General features: G+C 25.9%; 1 protein-coding gene across 1 annotated transcript in view; it reads right to left on the reverse strand.

The window, feature by feature from the left end:
* Positions 1–3716, reverse strand: part of LOC111626301 (tumor protein p53-inducible nuclear protein 1-like) — a 28598-nt gene extending 24882 nt beyond the window's left edge. Inside the window, exon 1 of the mRNA XM_023369624.1 lies at positions 3592–3716. The gene's annotated coding sequence lies outside the window, so the exon portion shown is untranslated. The remainder of the gene's footprint in view (positions 1–3591) is intronic.
* Positions 3717–5736: the final 2020 nt, after the last annotated feature.

Here is a 5736-nt window from a genome sequence, read left to right on the forward strand (position 1 = left end):
TTCGTGACGTATTCCTGCAATATTATAAAGATAAAATTAATTTCTACATATTAATATTAAAAATATATAAATTATATTCAAATATATAAAATTAATATATTTTATAGTTACAAATAAATTTGGTCAACAGTATCAATGATTTGAATATTCAGTAGAATTTTATCAATACAATGGTATGTGTCTACATAGACTACAACCTACTCAATGTTAGAATTTCCTGGAAATGTTTAATTACAAAAGCTGTTTTGTAAGCATTGGCTATAAAATGAAAGACTATTGCTTCTTTTGTTACAAAACTGAATGAATAAATTGAAAGGAATGATGCAAATCTGTGAAATTATTGTCTTATTTTTTCACAATGAATAATGCAAATTCAATGCATATATGTTTATAATTACATAAAATAGCCTCATAAAACAATTAAGTTTTAATTTCAATTTAGTTCATGAATTTCTTTTGAATGTGGATTTAAAATAATTTTTTGTATTAGTAAAATATTTTAAAGTTTATATGAATAAGTCCTATTTATTCCTTCAGTAAAGAATCTTTAGTAGAAATTACATGCCAAGTTACAAGTGAATTCTTTCATATTACCTATACTAAGTGTTACTTAAAATACATTAACCTTGGTTGTTACACAATTTTAAAAGGACAAGTGTAACTCTCTAGAGTGGATCTTTGAGGGAGTAAAAGATATTCTTATTCTCTAAATAATATTTCTACAAATTATTAAGTAATATTAACTGATGATCTGAAACACTATAACAAATACTAAATTTTAAGAATGAAACAGATGAGAATATTTGTTTTGAATAAAATATTTAGAGAACACTGTTTAAGGTTTTTTGAATAGGTGTTTCATGTATTACATAAGAAAGAATTTCTTAAATTTCAATCTTATAAAAAGAACAAATTTTTTTTTGAAGCACTGAAAATGTATGTAGATGCATATATTTATACAGACAATAGTAGTGGTCAATAAACTCAATGCCAGAGATGCAGAGATGGGTAGTGAAGCAAAAAATAAAAAGAGCTATAATGAGGAAACAGCTGCAATATGAATTTAACTCTCTATTATAGGCAGAAGGCCAAACTACAACTAATTAATTTTAATTCGAAAAATTGCAATTATAATTGCGAAAATAATTATCGTTCAATTTAAAGTACATTATTCTAATTCTGAAGTTTTATCTCCATAAGAAAATCTACACTTAAAATCCTCAAGTAAAATGCCAGATATAAATGAAAGTTGTGAAAGTCTCCAGTTGATATCCTATAAAGATCTTGCAGGTGGTGTATTCTTTTTCTTTATATTCTTGGCTTGAATGTTTGAAGGTCGAGAACAAATCCAAATAATTGTCCTTCGAAAGTGGTGAATTAGATCAACTGTGCCAAGGACTACAACTTTTTCTACTTTTAAAATGTCTGTTCTCGGTTTCTATCCACTTTATATCATTTCTATCCGACATAAGTAACTGCTGTTCCAAATATAATTAATTAACATTCCCATAATATCTATCTAGAAAAATAATCCATTTCAATTGACTAGATACATGAGACTTGTTAAAAGTGAAGAGAAATAGTCGAAATGTATTTTGTTTTTTATTTACTAATAACGAAATTCAATAATGTAACATCCGTAAATGAAATATCTATTTATATATATGTATATATATAGTGACACTTTACGATTTATAAAACAAGTATTGTTAGAGTTGGCAAACTGATCTGCACGTGAACGAAATGTCAAGCATTTCAGTTGACATTGAAAATAAGAAAGGACGGATATCGGCATTAAAATTAATCGAAATTTCCGAAAACTTCGGTTCGTAATTTACAACTTTATCAATTTATAAAAATATTTAATGGCATCATTTTATTTCCGCTCTATCAGCTGATTTTGTGTCTTTCATTCACGAAAAAGCAAATTGGAGTCGTCATGGTAACGCAGCGAGCGAACGTTAGTTCAGGTAGAAAAGCGCCAGTAAAGTGTGTTGTCTGCTCCCATAGCAACAGTTACGAGCTTTGGGTGTTGTACCTTTTACTACAATGTCTAACGAAACAAATTACAAAATATCACTTTCTTGCCAAAAATATAAAATAATAACACATTTACACTTTTGTTAAACATATTTGATGCGTTTTTAACGGAGACACACGCTAATTTCGCATTCTGTGGAGACCTACTTACTTACATATAACAGGTTTATAAAAGTTTCGAAACGAGAGAAAAGAGCCTTAAGCTATAAATATAAGAACTGTTATCTAAATTCAGTACTCGTAACAGCCTGCTTGTCCCCAAAAGTGGAGAAAGCATACTCAACAAACTTAAACGTCATTCGTGACGTATTCCTGCATTGCTTACATCTGTTTTTCCTTACAATACAGCTGTTTGACGTAACAGCCTATAATCGTTTTACTGGCTTTACAAGAAACAGCTTACAGATCTACAGTTTCAGACAGTTTTAATTAGTATATAAACTAAATTTGCTTAATTACATAATATATATATGCATATAATATTTTTATTCGATGATGCTATTTTTATTATTTTAATGATAAGAACATATATATATATATAAATACATATGCGTTATCAAATATGATAAATGATAAATATGAAGCGAACAGAATTGCTTGCTTCAAAATGTTAATATAAATAGGATTATATCAGTGATGAATGTCATCCTTAGATGACCTATTTTAGATACACAAAGATGTTTTATGAATTATAATCCATGAACTATACATAGCGGTTAACAGTAAAATAATAATGAGATATATTATATAATTTATAAATGTATTGTCATTGAAGTAATACATTCTATACACTTACTAATGTACGCATAATAATAATTATATATAAAGAATCTAAGGGAGAAAAAATGATTTAAAGTTTAAATATATTTTAAACATTTAAAAAAAAAATTGTTATATTGATTAAGTATTGATCTAATTTGCAATTTTAATATTAAATATCAACTATGATAAAATTAATTAAAAGATGTATTAACATTTACAGTATTTCTAAGAAAAAAAATAGTATTTTTAAAGTATTATATTTAGGTTAATAAATTAATATTTAATTCCAGTTTATATAAATAACAATTAACTAAAAAGAAAATAAATTTAACTCATCTAAACTTTCTTAAACAATAAGTAAGAATTACTAATTAACTATACTGTATATTCTCATATATAATAATAAGCTTCTTAAAAATTGAATTTTATATCTATTAAGTAAATAATTATTTTATTTTTGGCATTAATTGCTAGCATATACTTTACAGAGAAGAACCATTATTCAATAAAGTCTGAACAAAACCTGTTTTTTGACATTAGACCAGACCTATAACGATTGTATAAAGTTCATCCATTTTAGCTTGCATTGGCGAATGCTAAACCATCCCAGAAGTGAAAAAAATATACACTTTGAAAGAATCGCTGGAATAAGTATCTAAAAAAAATGCCGATCGATTGAAAGCAACAAATAGCTTCTCCCTCGTATGTGATCAGCTGTTTTAGTCATTCGATGAAAAGTACAAGCGTATGGAGAGATTTAAAAATCATATAATAGAAAATGAAGCTTACCTCAATACTACAATACTCTGAATTGGATTAGCAAACGAGTGAGAAAATCGGATCGAACACAACACACCTTAACCACTCATACCAACACAAACCGACAATATGATTCTCACTTTGTTTACGTTTCGTTATGACGTCACCTCCACAGGAAACTCAGTAGCTGATTGGTTTTTGCAAAATGATCTCACCGTCCAATCAACTTTCGCTAATGGAATGACGTAAATGCCGTTTTTTTTAACACTCGGTTTCCTTTAGCAGTTATTCTATAATCAAGTTTTTCTTTGTAATTGTGTAGAATAAAAAGGGAAAAGTAGCCTTTGATTAACTAATCAGGAAAGTTTTTCTATCAATTTTAGCTATTATATTTTTTAAAATACATTTTCTACTACATAAAATTATTTCGTTTCTATTAATTCGCTTGTAATCAACGCATCCTATTAAAGAATTTTATATAAGTCGAAACCTTAGGTATTGAATTAACATAATTTTATTACTGAAAAAATTGGTATTTTAATCTCTAGAGTATGCAGAAATGATATTTTGTCACGTTATCCTATCGATTTTATAAACACTGCTATCAGAAAACAATATTTTTGCGTTCTGTGATGACATTTGGATTATTTGTTGTCTTTAAAAATGCCAAAAGTATTTATTATACCAACTCCGTAGAAACTGTAAATGTAATAAATTGAAATTTATGTTTCTTAGAAACCGTACATTTTTATTATAAAATGTTTATGGACCTTCGTTTTATCTAAAAGATTCATAAATATTTAGCATAAATTTGCTTTATCTAGAAATAGACTTTTTGATTTTTCCATTTAGAAAATCAATAATCTAACCCACATTTATCCAATTGATTTTTCTTTATTAAATTGGTTTTTTTATTTTAATCAAGACAAATAAGAAAAAATTATCCATATTATTATTATTTTAAAATAATGAAATTATCCAAACAAGAAAAAAGTATTTATTTAAACAATAAACCGATAGAAGTAGTGAATCAAATAAAATATTTGGGAATATATTTTAATTGGAATGGCCAATTTCACTACCAATTGACTCAGCTTAATAGTAAAATAAATTTACTCATAAACAATGTTATTTATTTATCATCAAAGTTAAGGATTTCCAATCTAAAAACTCATATGAAAATGTTTAACTCTTTTATTGCTCCAGTATTTTTTTACGCTAGTCCTGTATGGGCACTAGATTATTACCAACATTTCGAAAAATTTCAAATTATTTTTTTACGTAAAATACTTCAAGTCGAACGTACGGTACCAGGATATGCAGTCAGATCAGAGTCAAATCGTTATCAACTTTTTCCATTTTTTTTGAAACGTTTATTTAAATTTTATCTCCGAATACTAAATACTGAAGACGACAACATAAAATTTCTATTTCAATTAACAACCAATCAAAATGAAGTTAAATCAATTGATAATGTCTCATGGTATCAGAAATTTATTAAAATAATACAAGCTTATGGAATATCAGTAATGTTGCTTAACTCATCAGAAGATAATTGCAAATATGCTTATACTTTAATGATGGAATCGGCCTTATCTCAATCTATTGTCAAGGACCAAGATGCTATTTTAAACTCAACATATCACTATTGGTATAAGAATATATTAATTTTTCCATCAAAAATGAATATTATTATGATAAATATAAATTTAAATATTAAAAGAACGATGATCCAAATTCGACTTAATTATAAATCTTTATTGATAGATAATTATTATATTGATTTTTCCAAAAAATGTTATTGGTGTAAATCCGAAATCTTTAATATTTACCATATTTTTACTGAATGTCCAAAGATCCTAGAAGCGCAATATAAATATAGAATAAAAGAGATTTTTAATTCAAAACATGAAGAAAATTTTAGATCTAGCTTAAATAGTATTTCTTTAAGTCAAATGTATAATATTCATAATTTTTTTGTATATATTATAAAAATGTTAAAACAAGATGCTGTGAAGTGAACAAATTATATGTAATATACAATTAGTTTATTGTTGTATTAACAAATATTTAATAATATACGAATATGTATTAACCTTTCTGTATGTTTATAATATTTATTGTAAACCCCCTGTAACAAGATTTTTTTCTTAATACAATAAACAATTAATTAAT

The sequence above is a fragment of the Centruroides sculpturatus genome, unplaced genomic scaffold (assembly GCF_000671375.1).
Source record: "Centruroides sculpturatus isolate CEXI.00-Female unplaced genomic scaffold, Cexi_2.0 scaffold182, whole genome shotgun sequence".
Taxonomy (NCBI): Eukaryota; Metazoa; Arthropoda; class Arachnida; order Scorpiones; family Buthidae; genus Centruroides; species Centruroides sculpturatus.